This window comes from Rhinichthys klamathensis, unplaced genomic scaffold, assembly GCF_029890125.1.
Source record: "Rhinichthys klamathensis goyatoka isolate OS25496 unplaced genomic scaffold, OSU_Roscu_1.1 h1tg000744l_1, whole genome shotgun sequence".
In the NCBI taxonomy this organism is placed as follows: domain Eukaryota; kingdom Metazoa; phylum Chordata; class Actinopteri; order Cypriniformes; family Leuciscidae; genus Rhinichthys; species Rhinichthys klamathensis.
This window is the reverse complement of record NW_026607154.1, coordinates 197,551-217,576: the sequence shown is the minus strand read 5'-3', so window position 1 is coordinate 217,576 and position 20,026 is coordinate 197,551. Positions and strand designations below refer to the sequence as shown.

Sequence of the window (20,026 nt, the reverse complement as noted above, 5' to 3'; positions counted from 1 at the left end):
TGTAAAAGTGCATGCACCATTATATGACCCCTTTAAGAACAAACAAAGAACAAATATACCAGTGCAATTACATTCCCTGAGCCCCCCTTCTGGGCCCTGTCCCCTGTTGAAGTCAGAGGTTTTTATTGAGAAACAGCAACATATTTACATTTTTCCCTTTTATGGCACTTCTTCTATCGCTCACTAGCTGTCCTGCCTTGGAGAAGATCCTTTCTGATGGAACTGAAGAGGCAATGACTGCAAGTTGTTTCCGTGCTAGCTTGCTTAGAGAGGGGAATGTTGCCTCATTCTTTTTCCATTAACCTGTTAAGCTTCAAGCCCACTTTTGAAAAATCCCCAGAAATGACATACCGCAAACTGAGACAGATACAGTTCATGAACCCTTTGCACTAAAAGCACAAGTATGATCTCATTTGAAAGCTGACACCTGGTTGTTTATTGTAAATGTAGAATTAATTATTGTCATAATGAATAAAAACAATTTTAAATAGCTTCAAAGTTTTGTAAAGTTATTAGAAATTTATTTTTATGAAACATCTTCATGAAAATAAAATTGAAGTTGGCCCTGGAGCAATCTAGAACTGCACTGCAGCTAAAGCCACATGTCTGACCATTTTATATTTAAAATCTGAAAATGATAAGTATAAAAACTCTGTATTTAGTTAAATGTTTTTCAAGATCATGTCAAATTACTTTATTTTGATTAGACTCTATTAGCAAACTGATGTTTAGTCATCTTCTGAGTCATCTATTCAGTCTATTGTCTCTATTGTTTTGTGGTGCCCCATTCAGTGTCAGTCTCCCCTGCACACATTTACACCTCTCCAGACTGGTTATTATGGCTCTAAATATGCATTTCTTTTGTCTGCATTATATACTAACGACTGGCTATTCACAGGCTATTCATAGGGTTTCAAACCCTAATTTCTTTTATCAAAGTTCTCACTAAATATTTGAAACTGGTATCAAATGCACTGAAACATTTCAGTAAGCATTCCTATTTAGAAAAAAATCATAAAACAATAACTGCTCGTGGCAGGTGCGCCTGGGCTCGCTAGCATGTTAGCTTAGCACACCATCAACACACGACCATTTATGAGATTAAAACCATGTTTGTGCTCCAAACTTACCATATAACGCAAGTCTAGTGTTTTAAATAATCTTCTGTGATCTAACTTGGCTTCAGATTAAAAAAAAATCCGACAGAAAATGTATTATTTAGTGTTCTGAACGATGATGAAATCTATATCGATTAGCATTACATTATAAATATAATCTATTATTATGAAATACCTGGCATGGCTTGAAGAACACAGGTAACTCAAATATCATTGCAATCATGTTTATTGTCTTCAAAACATCTTTATCTGCATGTTACAGCGATCTCTGTCAGCTACTTTCTGTATCACTCAGTGACGTCAGAGAATGTCTAATATGGGGAGAACTCCCACTCACATTAAACTTCCGGGTTCTGAACTGGTTGCAGTTCCACTCTGGGTCCATATGAGGGCGCTCACAGACGGAGTGCAGAATGAATGGAGGTCTATATGGAGCAATACCCCTAAAAATCCACTTTTCTCAGGATATAATTTTTTGTCTAGTAATTTGAATGTTGTATTCGAAAGAAGATGCAACAAAATTACACATTACTGGGTGTTAGATTTTTTAGAGTCACTTATTTGCTTTAAAAAGTCTTTTAAAATGTCAATGACGTCATACACATCGTACGACCAGAAACCTGCTTTACGGCAATCCTTCATTCACCGGTGCTTTCGCGCATAGACAGACGAGAGAAGCCGCGAAATTTAAAAATACTACTGTTATTGTGTCACGAAATGTAGTTTTAATAGTTTTTCAGTCGACAATGTAGTTGTTTAAAGCTCAAATCTGTGGTTTATTTATAAAGATAGCGCCTATTTAAAAGTTTAATCTGACGTTTTCGGAGTTGTGAGGACCAGTCTTTCACCGGGTCTCAGCGCTCTGCACCCCGCCTGGAACAGCCTTTCCTCGGCTAGTGCTTGTGACGTTCGCCGCCGGCTCTGATGTCTCTCTCTAGTAGTGGTTAAACATGAGATATAATTCGTCTTGTGTATATCTAACGGGCGATCTTTGGTATCATTAATCGTATCATTTGTTCCCTGGCAAATCGTTTTGGCTGAGGGCAAAGTGAAGTTTCATAACTTTATATTTTGGCTATTTTAACGTTGTATCCTGCTGTCTCTGAATGGTTTACTTTATTTATTGTCTTATATAACTTATTATACCTTTTAGGCTACTTATACTGTTATAATGTCTCTTACTGATCAATAAAACTGAAATTTAACAAAAATAGACAGGGTTGTGTCATTGTATTTTATATAGCCTATATTTTTATATAGCCTTTTCATTACTATTTTATTTGCTGTATACTGTTTGTTTATTTTATTGACTAAACTATTTACTATTACTCACTGTATCTTATATTTACTATTTGCACTGCATTGTAGTTGTATCCGTCTATGGTTGTACCATATCGTATATGCCACGATGCCATCAAGCGGTGTCTCTGGTCGTAATCAGTCCTTCACTGACCAATCAGCGTCCATTAGCAAAATGCTTGCGTGTTATGGGCAACAACAACTCAACCTGTAAGAAATCGAAAGGACATAAGCACTCGTTCATTCAACTTTCGACCTATAACCCATGTTGAACTTGCAGAACCTACATTCAAATCTGAGATTTCTCAATGACAATCGGGTAAAAGAGACAAATTTAGCCGTCTAGCCCCATTGACTCCCATTCATTTTGCACTCGGACGATCGCCCCCAGTGGAACTCTGGTGGAACTACAACCAAAATTCGGTACAATAGGACTTAATAGGGAGTGGCCAGGCTTTCCGTAGACGGGCTTTGGTGACGTCCTGGAATGTCACATGACTATGGGTCTTCTTCATGATCCATATATGGACTTTTATTGGACATATAGCGCCCCCATGCCATTGGTATGAATGTAAAACACAGCACATCTCAGTAAGAAGCGATCATAATGATTACATCGACGCATTTGGGTATAAATTTAATAAATATTATTCCTGTCTATAGAAATATGATGTGAATCTATGAGAATATATCAATATTTCTCCACATCTGCACATTGTTGAGCTAAAAGCCCTCAGGGACGTTGTTTTGTGAATCGCTGTCATGACGACAGCACGGAGTGTTTTTTATGAATGGACCAGCTGACGCTCATAATTCATATTAAAGGTATCGACTCATTTTTTTCATTTCATAACTCCTGACACAAATTAAGACATAACTGTCACTATAAGTTTATCAGAATACAATAGTGGTCAAATACTGAATCTTGAGTCTTATATCTTTTTAATGATGTATAGTTTGTCAAGGTATAACATTAAATCTGATAGTATATTTGAACTAAATAAAAAAAAAAACGCTTCAGTGCGCCGACGCTCTGGAGAAGGTTAAGAGGTTAAAGAAGTGGTTCTTGATCCCTTGGAATTGGCTTCTCTTCTGTGTAGCGGCGCATTTCAATTAGGGAATCTGTCCCAGTTGTGCGATGCTGCTGGGAAGCCACTACTTGAGAATCAAATTCCATTCATATCCCACCTTTTGCAGCAGCCCCTGCAGGGGAGCATGACGTAGTCGCAGGAGCCATTGATGAGGCAGAGCTGGTGGCAGAGCTTGAGCTTGGTTCAGGAGGGGCTGACATTGATGGGGCCGAGGTCTGGTTGATCAACTGCATTTCAGTAATAAGTCGCGCTTTCACAGGTTCAACATTTGCCATATCGCGGCGTCGGAACCCAAGGTTTTTAAACCTTATGTCCAGGTAGGTGCTGACAGCAAGACCATAACAGGTTTCAATGACTGTGTCCGAAATCTCCACTCAAACCACTACTCCCTAACCCCTGTGTAGGGGGTAGGGAGTAGAGCACTATATAGTGAGCTCACCAGCATAATAGAAACACCACTTTCGGACACTACTCGATCGTCTCTCGGCGCCGTTGATTACGTCATTACTGTCGCACTATTTAAACGCGCCATCATCTGTCAGCTGGTGCCGAGCCAGCTCTGGGCTAAATAGATTTTTTTTTTATAAGTACATTACATTATATTGAGCTTATTTCTCCAAAATTGTAAAATTAAAAGTCATTTCTGGCCGTTTCTGTTATAATGCGTTACCCCACACATGATTATAACTTATAAACATAAATAAAATTAATACACATATTTCATATATTTTCATTTTCGCGCCACACCGTTTTCTCTTGCCTGTCGACATTAGGAGAAAAAAAACAGATCTACGTTATCAAATATCTTGCTCATAATACTCTTAATAAAACAGCTTTTAGACTGATGATGTTAGAGGGGGGCGCGCGGGATAAGTGAATATAGCCCAGGTCTAAATGTAAGAATTAAAGTTAGTCAGGTTGCTCTCAGCTTCGCGATGTCTTATTCTTGAGCAATCACACTAACTTATGCTGAAGACGCGATATGACCTGACTAACATAATATTAGCCTACTCTTACAAGCTACCTGGGTATTCTCTGCCTCTCTGAAATGACTCTCCCAACGAACTCTGTCTCTGTGCCTGGGGTCTGGAAGTGGATGGATTTCCCTCCTCATTTCTTCGTTTTTGTAGCTCAGCATTTTCCTTGTCATGTGATTTTAAGTGTTTGTATAGGTTTGTAGTGTTGCCACAGTATCGCATGCTCTTTTTACATGTATCACAAGTTGCAGTACAGACACAACAACGAATCACAGCAGAGCAGCAGGAGGGGGAGGACGAGCAAATGGATGTGAAAGCAGCGTTTGCTCAGTCAGGATTGTAGAGGTAGAAGACATGAGCAAAGTATAGTGAACGTAGAGGAGATATTTAAATTAAAATATCGATTCAATTACAATTGTATCGATCTGATACCAATACCAGGCCCGTCGCCAAGGGGGGGCATTAGGGGGCTGTGCCCCCCTAATCACATGGTCATTGAGCAAACTTACTATTGAGAGCAAAAAAACGTATCCACGTATTCCACAACGAAATGTCGTCAGCAGCATTCAGCACACAGGTGCACTAATCTCAGTAACTTTAAATAACACATTGTCTTCAGAAATATGAAAATTAGTCGGAGCGTGTAAGGCTCTGCGCAAGGCCTACCTTCCCCTGGCCAAGCGGGCTTGTTGAATTTTCTGATTCATTTGCCTGCTAAAAACAGCCTACTGTTTCCACGTTAAAAAAAGGTAATTTTTCTCAGAATTGCATGATATAAAATGTAGTGATGTATGTCTCGAGACCGGTCTTGGTCTCGAGACCGGTCTCGAGACCACTTTTACGTGGTCTCGGTCTTGTCACGGCCTTGACGGTCTTTGGTCTCGGTCTTGTCTAGGTCTCGCTGTCTCAGACCGACATAGTGGTCAGGGGATTGAGCAATACAATACTACAATATCCACGACGATATCCGCAACGTATTGAAGCGCGCGTCCGAGTGAAGACAGTGCGGTGCGCGCGAGCCACGCGAGAAAACACTGTATCCGCGCCACTGATCGCAGCGGCAACGAGCACTTTGATCACTTGATTTAAAAAACACATATCATGTACAGTTTTTGATATATTAATATTTAGTAAAACACATATCAGTGACATGATGGGTTTTACCTTCATTGATTTTAGGTAACTGCACAACTGAACTGACAGATGACTTTGAGCGCACCGCCAACGGTGTGTGTGTGTGTGTGTGTGTGTGTAACCATAGCGACAAAAACGACCAACTTTCGGATCCTGCACTTAAGCCTATAATTTCGTTTTTAAAAATATAATTATGTATTTAAAAGTTGCAGAATGGATTCATTTGGAGACTTCGAAATCAGCAGAGATAGGCAGGCAAATGCAAAACAACATTTGACAAGTTATTGCTTATTAGCTTCAACACTAATGTTTTTTTCCCCTCCGGTCTCGACTTGGTCTCGGTCTTAGTCTCGACTTGGTCTTGGTCTCGACTTGGTCTGTCTTGGTCTTGGTCTTGGTCTTGTCTTGGTCTCGATACCATCTGGTCTTGGTAGTGTCTTGGTCTCGGTTTAGGCGGTCTCGACTACAAGTCTAATAAAATGGCAAGTTATAAAGTCAGAGTTGAGTGATATACAGTCACATTTGCGTGTTATAAAGTCAGAATTGTGAGAAAAACTCTGAATTGAGAGAAATCCATGTGAGAATTGTGAGATAAAAAGTCGCAATTATCTTTTAATTTTTTTTATTCCGTGGCGAAAACAAGCTTCCATATACTTCTAATTGCTTTTAGAGGGAAAAGCTGTCCATAAATGGCAGATTTGATATGCAGTGTATGTGTGAGTTGTGTAAATATCAGACATCCTAAGTCTCCCGGAAGTTCTGGGAGTCTCCCGCAGATTGATAGCGGCTCCCTGATGCCCGCAAATTATTTCAAATCTCCCGGAATCTAGAGCGAGCGAGCAAGAGCGAGCACATACTGTGCTTCAAACCTTGTAGCGCACGCGCGTCAGAGAGGGAGAGAACCCTTGCGCATGCGTAGTAAAAGTATAACCTGTGAGGAAAAAGGCGTTTTAAACCTTATTTTGGGGCAAAGTCATCAAACTTTTTCAGCGATTTTTATCATATTTTACTGCTGTTTCTATACATGCAGTTTGTATGTCCCGGTGACCAGTGAAACTGCAGTTCTGACTCTCTGCCCATTCATTTAGATAGGAGCCTGGTCTTGTTAGTCCGAAATAGCTGCCCGGAGGGCGGCGTTGCCAAGATGGCGGCCGAGTGGCATGACTTGCCTAAAAGGACTTTGATATAGCCTAGTAAATGTTTTTAAAGGAGAAGCGCATATCCTCATGGTGTTGGTTCACCCTCCGCCTATGATCAGAAACTTAATATTTTGTGTTTTGGTGTTGTTTAAATATAGAATTTGGTCTATTTCAGTTATATTCGACTAAATAGGGGATGTTATTGTTTTTGTGACTGTCTGTTTTGTAGATCGTAAAAAGTGTGCCCCCCCCCATGAAAATGAAATGCCCCCCCAATTCTATATGTTCTGGCGACGCCCTGACCAATACCAGTGTTGGCATCGATACTATCGATATTTAGATCGATCCGCCCACCCCTAGTGGAAATGTTCTTCATCCCCAGTCAGGGCAATAGGTAAACAAGTGGCGCAAGCAACGAGCAAGATTCATTGTAGCGTCCCGGGCAGTTGTCACAAAAGCAGCCATATCCGTCGTTTCATTCCTTCCCTGTTGATAGTGAAGTTAGACGGAAATGGATTCAGGCAATCCGGCGGGATGACCCAGATAGCAAAAAATATCCGCACGGCTTCTTTTTGCCGCCGGCCCTAAGCTGTCGGCTATAGGTGCGTCTCGCTGGCGGGGATGAAACGTTTGCCGCCGAATTCGTCACTCCCATTTTTTGCGAGATGCCGCCAGCGAATAGCTGGCGGGCTGACTGCTTCATTTTCTCTGGCGGTTGCCTCCGTCTAATGGACCGCGGCCGGCTGGCGGCAAGCCGCTTTGAAATACAAGGATTTCTACTCTCAAAATCGACCAGCCATGGCTATTGTTATTTTTTGCTCCAAAGCCATTAGGGTTTAGGCTATAACAGATTCTTGACTCTTGATTCCATTATAAGGTTTAGGAAATGACATTTCAATTACTTTGAAACTCTGAAGATTATACAGTAATATAGGCTATGTAAAATATATTTAATTATTTTATGCAGGTAAAAATTGTTTACATTTCTTTGATTGATGCACATTTGAGACATGCACCAATAAACCAAAAATAATTTGGCAATTAAACTTACTTGGCAATAAATATCTTTCTGATTAGGTTTTATATTTAATTCATGGTATGAACAATTTAGCAGATTCTTTTTTTAAAGGCAATTAAATCAATTCTAAACACATTATAAATTTTAAAAATGTATTGCTAAAACACATTACAAAGACTGTAAACTGTGAAGTACTGAATTGTGGAGTTAGACCGTTAAACTAACAGTTTTGCACCATTGCTGTGTTCAGGATTTTTTGGGCGGGGCTAAAACGGTGGCTCGATGACGCACTGGAGCCACTGAGGCTTGCCCCTCTCCTAACAATATGACTAAAGCACATTGCCCATCAGTTTGCCGCAGTTAGATCAGAACACTTAAATAGCATGGTGTTACACACTCCTGTACAGTAGGTGGCGGTATGCACCTAAAAGTTGGTAAAAGAGAAGAAGAAGATTGCCGAAGTTACTACCATAGATATCCATAATAAAGACTAGATGTCTCGTCTGCGCTGCTGGCCAATGGAGGTCGACGTCTGCACCTGGCGGCCATCTTGTCACAGGCAGCTCGCTCACTCGTAACATTGTGTTTTGATGGTGGATGTACCATTTAAATAACCATAACTTGCTCAATTTTCTACCGATTTTCAAACGGTTTGGTTTGTTATAAACATCAGAGATGTAGTTATGACACTGCATACTTATGAATAATAAGTGTATAAATAAATAATAATCCAGAATTATAGCCACGTTAGTAACGTTTGTAAGAAACCAAACCGCTTGTAAATCCGTCAAGATTTCAATGAGATAAGAGTATTTGTGTTCGTGTTGATCACTCATCTTACATCAGGGACCACAGAGCCCGCCAGAAAGCTTGCCTGTGACAAGATGGCCGCCGGTGATGACGATAGAGACTCCGCCATAATACATCTAGCCTTTATTATGGATATCTATGGTTACTACAGCCATAGAATGTCTAATTGAAGAGAATTGGCACTGTCTGGTTACTTCCGGTTTCTGGACTGGCTGCAGTAAAACGTCTCTGTCCATGCGGGGGCGCTCGCAGGCGAGTGCAGAATGAATGGGAGTCTATGGGGTTTCACCCCCAGAAATCCACTTTTCTCAGGATGTAATTTTTTGTCAAGTAATCTGAAAGTTGCATTCAAAAGGGAGGGCTAAGATACAGGTCCTTCTAAAAAAATTAGCATATTGTGATAAAGTTAATTATTTTCCATAATGTAATGATAAAAATTAAACTTTCATATATTTTAGATTCATTGCACACCAACTGAAATATTTCAGGTCTTTTATTGTTTTAATACTGATGATTTTGGCATATAGCTCATGAAAACGTCTCAGGTTACGACTGTAACCATAGTTCCCTGAGAAAGGGAACGAGACGATGCGTCATCGACGTTTTGGGAACGCCCCCAGCGTGAATGCGTCTGAGCATCAATGTCAACTAGTCCAATGGAAAGAATGAGCGTCACGGGCGGGTGACGTCATGAACAGGAAGGGATAAAAGCACATCCGGTGCAAACTGGCATTAGCTTCAAAAATGTCGAAGCAAGCCGATCACAGGGATGCAGGAAGTATGGCAGGGTGACGCATCGTCTCGTTCCCTTTCTCAGGGAACTGTGGTTACAGTCGTAACCTGAGACGTTCCCTTTCGAGGGAACTCGCGATGCGTCATCGGCGCTTTGGGAACGAGAATACCCAAAACGCCAGAATTCCAAGTACCTGAGTGTCAGTCTGTTGAAGCTAAGCACTAAGCACCTGAGAACCTGGGGCAGCATCCAGGTCCAAGCTATAAAACCTAACGAATGTGAGCGGAGAGGACCAGCCCGCAAGAGTGCTCATATGCAAGTGTAATAGCCTCAACTGTCCACTTACTAACCGTCTGTTTAGAAGCAGGAAGACCTTTCTTAGGTGATCCAAAGCAAATAAATAACTGGTCGGACTTCCTCCACGAAGATGTCCGATGAACATAAGTATCCAGTGCTCGCACTGGACACAAGAGGTTCAGCCTTTCCTGGTCCGCAGATGTAAAAGGAGGAGGACAGAAAGCCTGCAGCACAACAGGCCTCGGAATCAAGGTCGGCACCTTAGGGACGTATCCCTGTTTCGGATATAAGAATGCCTTGACCATCCCCGGTGCAAACTCAAGGCAAGTGGGGGAAACCGAAAGGGCCTGAAGGTCTCCAACTCTCTTAACCCTCTGGGGTCCAAGGTGTTTTTGGGGTCCTTGAGATGTTTTGACATACTCTGACATTTGTGCTTTTTTCAGTTGCTTATAAACATATTACTGGCAAAGGTGTAATTACACTCTATTTAGCACAAACAGGGCTACCATAATGTGTTATCAACATGTATGTACATTTTTGTATATTTGAGAGAATATTGTTTATGCGTGGTTATTGAAAAAACTAAAACTTAAAGTTTCTGAAATAAGGCCACAAAACACATACTAAATATGTGTCCACAAGACTTTTGACTAATGGATGTTGTCGCCTAGAGTTTTTTCTTCAAAATGATCTGAAAATCATCCTGCCTTATCATTCACATAAAACAATAGATTGGTTTAAATTTAAAAATGACACTTTTTGTTTGGAAAGGCAATATGCGCAGGGGTGTGACCTGCTGTGATTCACACCTGAGAAGACAATGGGCCCGCATAATGAGCGCATAATAGGGCTGCATACTAATGACCCTTTCATTCAGGTGTGTCACTGAGCCACAAGAATGCAATGACAATATATATATATTAGGGGTGGAGCCGAACCCGAATACGGTATTCGGAAAGGCACAAATAACGTGTTTTTTACGAATACTTATTTCGAACAAATACTTTAAAAATATTTGTATTCGGGAACAAGAAAAACTTTGTATCAAAAAGCTGCGTTTCCTCGTGAGACGGCACTGCAGTGCATGCCCGTAGTGTGTGACGTTCAGGAAGAGGTGACTGACACAGGCTGCTCCACACAGCAACAGAGAGGGCTCGGCTGAGCGAAAAACACTTAACTGCATCACTATTTTTGTTTAATAGATTTTTGTACCTTAACTGGGTTCCGGAGGCAGTTTATAACTTTCGGGAAGCGAACTTGACGCGGCACGGGACTAGATCTGATGGCCGAGCGCGAGCGCGAGCGCGGGCGCGGGCGGTAATGCACTCACTCTGTGTGTGCGGGTTGCGGGAGAATAAAACGATTCGCGGGACTCCCGCAAACTAGAAATATCTATGAATAAAACATATAAAGACTAATAGATTTGTATTCATCTGTTGCAGAAAAGCAACAAGAACAACTAAAACAAAATAGAAACGATTTACAGGCCAGAGTTTCTATTCATAACATGTTTGCAGCGTTGAGCGATGTAGCCAATCACAGACATATGTGTTGATTTCTTGAACGCAATTGGCCAATCAAAAGCATTTAAGATAGACTCCCCTCACCGCTCAAAACTGACTTTTTGTTCAGTGCTGAATTATGTATGCTGGTACATCCTCTAATTATAACAAACAAAGTGTGGATATTATGAAAGATTCATTGATAATAACAGAGATGTGTGAGATCGCGATGAACTGTCAGCTTTTTAGGGATTATTAATGCCGAGTTCAGACTGCACGATTTTCAAAATAATCGGGTCACTGTTGTTTTCACACTGCATGACTATCTGGGGTAACATTCAGTTGCTGCTGTGTTCACACTGCACGATGGATCGGCGACAGGAGGTTTCACACTGCATGACTTTACAAAAGAAAGAATCGCCGACAACTTCTGCCTGGTCCGCAAACTACGTTTCACAACCAAACAAACGCGAGAAGTGATACGGAAATAACGGAAGATCACGCGTACGTGAGACCGGAGTTCTCGCGCGACACTGAATTTGTTATTAAAAATGATAGCCTACAAATTGCCTGTGCACTGATTTGTAGCGAAAATGAAAAACAATTTATAAACAGTTTATGCAGGAAATGGTTGGGAAGACGATCGAGGGGAGCAAGGACTGTGTTTTGCAAAGAGAGTTGGGGGTAAATAAATTGCTGCTGGTCATGCAAATGTTTGTGCTTTGTTTCTGTTTGATATAATTGTAAATATAAGGCTATCAATTAAAATACTGATAATCTGGTCTATAACTCCTCCTCCTCCCTGTATCTTGCTCTCTCGTTGGCTGTCGGTCATCGCCGATGTAGTTTTCAGTCAGAACACATTCACACAGCAGGATTGTGGATCGCCGACCGGTCCAGATATTTAGCATGCCAAATATCTCACGGGCGTCGGCGACTCGTCGGCGATTCTCTCAGATCGCGTCTTTGCTCATTCACACTGCGTGATTGTCACTCGCGTGAACGAGCACCGATTTGCCTGTGATTTCGGGCACTTGTCGGCGATTTCTCAAAACCTGTCGGCGAGCCAAAATCGGGGCTAAAATCGTGCAGTCTGAACTCGGCATTAGGGAGCGCACTTTGAGCGCATTCAGTCATGCCAGACCATGCACGCAGTAGCTGCTTGCTTTTATGTTAAATTAACAGTGGTTTGTGTGTTAATGCTTTAATAAAAAATAATTTATCATAAGGTAGGGTCAGGTTTTGTTTACATCCATTTTATTTATTGTTTTTGGTATTTATTCAAGTGCATTTTTTGTTAACAGAGACTGAGAGTCCATTGCTTTTATTGTTTTTGGTTGTTTTGTTCATTTATTGTGGATATTTAAAATGTTTTCCATTTTCAGTGTTAAATAGTCTTTAGAAATAAATGTTTTTTGATCTTTGAAAAGGTGTAGGCCTACCTGCATTATTATGCCATTATCATTATTTTAGATGTAAATGGTCTCAGAACGACAATATTCTTTCTTGGTCCTCCACCGGCCAAAAAAACTTGCTCAAGTTCTGTGTGGAAGCATTTTATTATATCATATTGTTATTATCTTTTCAATGACGTTCCTTGTTACATGTTCATTGCTGGATTTATGGAAAAACATTAACCAATTTTGCATATCCATAATTATTATAATGGATATAATTAAAGAATACTAAGTATTCTTAGTATAAATATATAATGTAAGTCTTACACTATAACGTAAATTAGAAGTGTAACGCAAAAAAAAGTATTTTTACGCCTATTTGGAATTTTACTCGAATACAAATACAAATACAAATACTTTTCCCCCCTCAACAAATACAAATACAGATACAAATACCGGCTGCTTTGCACACCTCTAATATATATATATATATATATATATATATATATATATATATATATATATATATATATATATATATATATGCCTATATAATACAAAATTGGTTCACAGTTCCAATTATTTATTTATTTTTCAAATTGTGCTTGCAAATTGTATAATATCAAATGTAAAATTTTCTAGTAATTGTGCAGTTAATTATCATACTGTTTTTACAGAAAGTTTGGGAATGTATCCCAAATGTGTCACTAATAAAACACAATACAAATAATTTAAAGAGGAGGCTTATATTGAGCTTTTAAGATTTACCTAAGATTTATTTATATGTAGCCTACATATATTTTTGCTATTTTAATAAAAGGTTACAATTACAACAACAATTAAAATTTTAACTATATTTGAAATGTAATCTTTCTTTGTATTATATACTAAAGTATACATTTTATCATACATATTTCACAGTTGCGGATTAATTAGTTTGAATATAGCCTACAATCGAACAAACACTATAATAACATCTTAGCAAACAAGCTTATTTGATGTGGCAGTATTTTACAGTAAAAACGACATCTTGTCTTTCATATGTAACATATCGTTTTTATGATTAGGACATATAAATGTTAATTTGCAGTTTAATACGTTGCTTATACAAAAATATTTTATTTCAACTTATTTCAGTCGATTTTTACTCATCTTAGTATTGGAATATAGTTAGGTAAAAGCTGTTCATTCATTCACACACAAAAACGCGATTCAAACAGTCTTTTTGTTTACAGACACTATTCCATATCGCGATTAGCACAAAGCACTTGAAAATAAAGAATGTACCTATTTCCTCGGCTGGATCCGTTGCTCCTCCAAATGAAACTACCTATAGTACTATTATTCCTCACAGCGTCGTAAATCTGAGTCTCTTTCGGTGGGTTTCGGTGGGTTTCGGTGGGGTGGTGATGGCGCAGTGGATAAGACACATGCCTTTGGTGTGAGAGACCCGGGTTCGAATCCACTGTGAGACACCAATGTGTCCCTGAGCAAGACACTTAACCCCTAGTTGCTCCAGAGGTGTGCGACCTCTGACATATATAGCAATTGTAAGTCGCTTTGGATAAAAGCGTCAGCTAAATGAATAAATGTAAATGTAAATCCAGCTGATGTGTGGGCGTGGATCGCCTCAGAGCATTTGTGTTTGAATAGAGCGCGCGCTCCATGGGCGTGGTCAAATTAACTTTAATGAGCTGAGACGAGAACGACTATCATCTCTCTCTTTTCGTACAGATTACATAAAATGAGAAAATTTGTTTTTTATATAAATTACTTCATTTAAAAGAAGATAATTCAGGCTTCATGCCTGTGTGCCTGTATACCTGTTTGACTGAGTATTTGCAGAGTTACAGATGATTTTTCGGACGCGTTTCAGAATGGACTTCACTGACAGAGAGAACGCAGAACGCGCATCATGTTTATTTTTCTTTATTAGGCGAAAAGCACAACACTATGTTTTTATTATGAGGTTCCACAAAAAAAATACAAACTTAACAGGATCGAATGATGTACAACACTTATATGTAAGATCAAAATTAACAGAGTAATTTGAGTCTCTTTTGCACTGATAAGGAAAAAAGTGAGCTGGTATCGCCGGCGAGACCGCCGACCCCAGAGGGTTAAGGGACGAAATAGCTAGCAGAAAGATAATCTTAAGGGTAAGAAATTTCTCTGAAACCGAATCTAAGGGCTCGAATGGAGCCCTAGACAGGCCTTCTAGTACTATTGCCAAATCCCAAGCTGGCACCCTAGTGCGAGTTGCAGGCCTCAGCCTCAATGTGCCACGAAGGAAACGTGTAATCAGGGGGTCTCGACCCAACGATGTACCCCCCACCAGGGCGTGGTAAGCCGCAATGGCCGCCCAGTAAACCTTAAGTGTGGAAGGACATAGACCTGACGTAAAGCGCTCCTGCAAGAACTCGAGTACTGTGTTCACAGAACAATTAACCGGATCCCACTGATGTCGGTGACACCATACAGAAAAAACTTTCCATTTCAGCGCATATAGTTTCCTAGTAGCTGGAGCTCTGGAGCTTAGAATGGTCTCAACAACCTCAGTTGAGAGACCACTCTCTATGAGTTGGGCCCCCTCAGAGGCCAAACCCACAGGTTCCAAATCTCTGGTCAGGGGTGAAATATTGTGCCCCCGGCCTGAGACAGAAGGTCTCTCCTGATCGGAATCTCCAAGGGAGGACCGTCTAAGAGATGGATCAGGTCCGCAAACCAGATCCGACTCGGCCAGCGTGGTGCTACTAGCAGTAGGCTTATTCCGTACTGGCGGACTCGCTCCAGAACTCCTGGGAGCAGAGCAACAGGGGGAAATGCGTACAGACGTAGCCTCGGCCACGTCTGCACCATAGCATCCAGCCCCAGGGGGGCTGGGTGAGTAAGGGAGAACCAAAGTGGACAGTACGTCGTATGCTGAGACGCAAACAGATCCACCTCTGCTTGGCCGTAAAACTCCCAAATTTTCTCCACCACCTTGGGGTGGAGTCTCCAGTCCCCTGGCCTCAGCTCCTACCTCGACAGGATGTCTGCCCCAATATTCTGGTCCCCAGGAATATACACTGCCCTCTGGGAGAGTACCTTCCCCAGAGACCACAGGAGGATCTGGTGCGCCAGCTTGCAAAGCGGACGCGACCGCAGACCCCCCTGACGGTTCAGATAAGAGACCACCGATGTGTTGTCTGTACGGACGAGCACATGATGGCCCCTCAGGTCTGGGAGGAATTGCTTCAATGCATTGAAGACAGCCATCATCTCCAGGCAATTTATGTGCCAAGAAAGATGATGACCCCTCCACAGACCCTGAACCGAGCGGCCTTCCATTACCGCTTCCCAGCCGGTGAGGGAAGCATCTGTCGAGATAGCAACTCGATGGCAAAGAGCTCCCAACACCGGACCCTGGGTTAAGAACCAGTGTTTCCTCCATATAACCAAGGCGCGGAGACACCGCCGCGTGATCTTGATTATACGAAGTGGGTTTCCCCTCGGGGAGAACCCTCTAGTCCTGAGCCACCACTGTAAAGGTCTCATGTACAGCAGGCCAAAAGGTATCACGTTGGACGCTGCTGCCAAGAGACCCAACAGTCTCTCGAACTGTTTTACAGTGCGTGACTGGCCTAGCCTCAGCTCTCCTGTGGCTGTCAGGATAGCAGCTAAACGAATGGGCGATAGAGTGGCCCGCATCGTCACTGAATCCCAAACCACACCAAGGAAAGTGGTTCTCTGTACTGGAGAAAGAACACTCTTCTTGGCATTGAGCCTCAACCCCAACATCTGCATATGAGCGAGAACGACACCTCGGTGCCGAACCGCCAACTGCTCTGATTCCGCTAGAATCAGCCAGCCGTCGTTGTAGTTCAGAATACGTATGCCCTGCAGCCTGAGCGGGGCTAGAGCTGCATCTACGCATTTCGTGAACGTGAGGGGTGATAGAGCTAGACCAAAAGGAAGTACCCGATACTGGTATTCTTTGCCCCCGAAAGAAAACCTTAGGAACTTCCTGTGCTGAGGGAGGATAGAGACATGGAAGTAAGCGTCCTTCAGATCTATCGTGACAAACCAGTCCTCAGATCTGATTTGAGTCACGATCTGCTTGAGTGTCAGCATCTTGAACTTGAGTTTCTGTACTGAACGATTTAACAGACGAAGATCTAAAATGGGACGCAACCCTCCATCCTTTTTCGGAACAATGAAATAACGGCTGTAAAAACCCGACTCTCTGTCGGGTGAGTACACCTGTTCTATAGCTTCCTTTGCTAACAGGGCCTTTACCTCTTGCTCCATTACCAGAGCCTGCTCGGGATGCACTACTGTGAGCAACACCCCGTTGTAGCGAGGAGGTTGAGAACCGAACTGGATTCTGTATCCTTTCTCTACAATCTGCAGGACCCAACGAGAAATATTTTGCAGTAGCTTCCACGCTGCCAAAAATCTACTAAGGGAACCAGCCTCTCGAGGCTGGTCTCTGGTGTTAACGAGACAGCCAGTTCTGGAGCCTGAAACATAATGGCAGGAACTACCTGAACTGGCTGCACTAAAACCCCCCTCAGAGGATGCGAAACCGATGCTGTGCCGCAGCATAGCATCAGCGACTCGCTGGAGACCGCTGCGCCCCGAAGCACCAAGGGTGACGGGGTTGGCAGAACGGTCCCGTGAGGACCCCGAAGTGGAACGGCACCATATTCTGAGGTGTACACCGCTCTACTTCGGTCGGGGGCGTTCCTCACAGGTCTGACGCCAGTGACGTCAGGACCTCTTTTTATGAGCCGAAGTCTTCTTCGCCTGAAGAACGGTCCTCAGATCCGGCTTCGACTTAGAAGACTTCGGCTGAAAGTGTTGCGCCTGTTTCCAGTGTTTATGTGGAGATGCACGAGACGAAACACTCTCTTTTTGTTGCGCACGATATGAGGAGCTCGACGGCTGGGGCTGCTCACGCCCAGCAGCCCCAGGGGGCTGGACACGGCGAAGGAGAAACTTTTTAAATGCCTCTTGAAATCTCTCGACGACCGCATTGACTGCGTCGCCGAAGAGACCAGAAGGCTCAAGCGGAGCATCCAATAAAAAAGCCCGATCTTTTTCTTTTATTTCGGCCAAATTTAACCAAAGATGTCTCTCAGTAGCTACAAGGGCTGCCATAGACTGGCCAATTGCTCTGACGGTCTCCTTTGTAGCCCTGAGAGACAGATCGGTGGCCCGACGAAGTTCTCGAACCTCGTCAGGACCAACTCCCTTACTCCCATCCAGATCCCCCAGCAGGTCAGCTTGGTAAGGCTCGAGCACTGCCATAGTGTGCAGACATGCTCCAGCTTGACCTGCTGCTGTATAAGCTTTGCCCACTAATACCGAAGTTGCTTTAAGCGGTCTAGTGGGCAAAGCTAAGGCCTTCAGAGAGGATGCTGGACCAGGTGACAGATAGCTCGCGAGCGTCTGTTCAGCCTGGGGCATCGCCTCATATCCGTACTCTTTCAGCCCTCTGTAAAGACTCATGGGCGGATCTAATCCGTGGGGAATTTGCATATCATAATTAATAATTGGTAATTAATAATTATTCATGCATGTTTGGATTAGATCAGTCTTACATGTTAATAAATCTCCCGATAAGGGAGGATCTGTCATTTTACCTGCATGCATGCATGTGAATCCTTGAAATTAACCACAAGTTGATTGCAATTAATTACACGGACCACGTTTCACAAAACAGGTAAAATGAATTAGCTCAATTGTCAGGATAATATTTGTGGGGATCCACCATATCATCTTACTTTATAGGATTCCAGGAAACGCAATTCTCTGGCCAGAAGAATTGGGTTTCCCGCCCTATAAACACAACACATACTCTTTAAGGTATTTTTAATTTTAGTAAGCTTGTAGCATAAGATCTTTGGCACTTAAGGGACTTGAAACTGAGCAAAGAGACAGCACATCAATCAAATGAATATATAATTAATTTAATAGAGGCATGACTAATGTATTTACTACGGTTACACGGGATATATGTATTTACAAACACATAGACATCAATGAACAATACAATAAGACATCAATGAACGAGAAATGCGTAAAGTTTGGACAATGGATAACTTACACGCGTGAGCGAGTAAGAGAGAGAGAAAAGGGGAGGGGGAGAGAGAGAGAACAGTGGCAGGATTCCTCCTAAGACATTCACCTCTCCGATTACAACACGAAACATCATCTTAAAGCTTCTTAGAAGCTCTATAAAGAGATTATACTTGCACAAGTTATGTTATGGTCTCTGTGTCGAAGCATTCCTGTACGGCCCTGTCTGGCCGCGTGAGCTGAGTCCTTTGTGTGTGAGGAAGCGTCACGTGGGCTGCTTGGCGCGCGTGTTGAACGGAGGTTCACAGTCTTTGGGGTAACATTACCAAAGGGAAATAGTTCGGCTAAGTTCGTTTCACTTCGTGGAAGTGAACTGAGTCAACTACGGAAAACAAAACTTTGACTAACAAAAAAGAAATAAAGATCTCTACGGGGAAATCACGCTGAGTTAACGTTACATCTTTGCATGGCTGGTGAAGAAGCGCGTGCGTCGCTCGGTCCGGCGCGTCACGCGGTCACGTGCGCGTGTTTCTCCTTCAAAGCGAGCGCGCTCATTTCAAGGTCCCTTGTAGATGGATTTGCTGAAGAGATATGTCACGCGGTTTTCTTTTCACTCGTCGATTGGAATTAAACACGGAGACTTATCTAAAACTGAAAAACACAAACGAAACTAGAAACAAATAAAAAGAAAGGCGAAGAGCTCGCCCGGAGGCGAGACGTTACATTATAACACGAGGACAAGGGAGGAAGAGAGCGAGCGGAGGGGGGAAGCGTCATTTATCACTTTTGGAGAAATCCAGCCTCTTCCTGTCGGCTTGGCCAATTAGAGGGTTGGAATTCACAGGCGGGACTTTGGGTTTTATGGCTCTTTGTCTCAGAGAGAGACATTTGAAACCCTAATTTCGTCGGGTGTTTAAGAGCAGAATCTTCACACTTATTATAGTCCTATGTGTCACAAAGTTTTAGCAAGATGTGATATAAATGGCTAAATGGGAAACGAAGATTGGAGCTCAGAGAATCCAAACTTGCCTCACATGGAGTTGGTTACTCACAGTTTGCAAAGTTTGAAACCTTATCCCATTAGAGTTTCCCAACAACATAGATCAAACACATAAGACAAATCGTAAGATGAGATTGGATACATTGTTCGTACAATTCTCAAGGGGATATATAATAGAATATATCCATGAATGCAGAATTAATTTCTCCTTCTTAGTTAAATCCAGAGAGAGAGTGAGACACAACAATTCTGGGAATCGACAGTTATATGTAAAATGCATAATGATAAAGTCACAGTTATTCCAATGTAACTTGGATAAATAAACACACATAAAACACATTGAATATATCTGGTTAAATGTCTTTTAAGGAAAAGGAGTTTCTTTTCGCTTTGGAATCACATTCAAGTCAGCCATAAAAATGTCTCGTAACTGGACACCAAGCTCTGT

The 20,026-nt window shown here is 42.1% G+C and overlaps 1 protein-coding gene across 1 annotated transcript in view; it reads left to right on the top strand.

Annotated features, from left to right (window-relative positions):
• Positions 1 to 20,026, top strand: part of LOC130077461 (uncharacterized) — a gene marked incomplete at its 3' end in the record, with an annotated part of 288,700 nt that overhangs the window by 176,438 nt on the left and 92,236 nt on the right. The gene's annotated exons all lie outside the window — the stretch shown is intronic.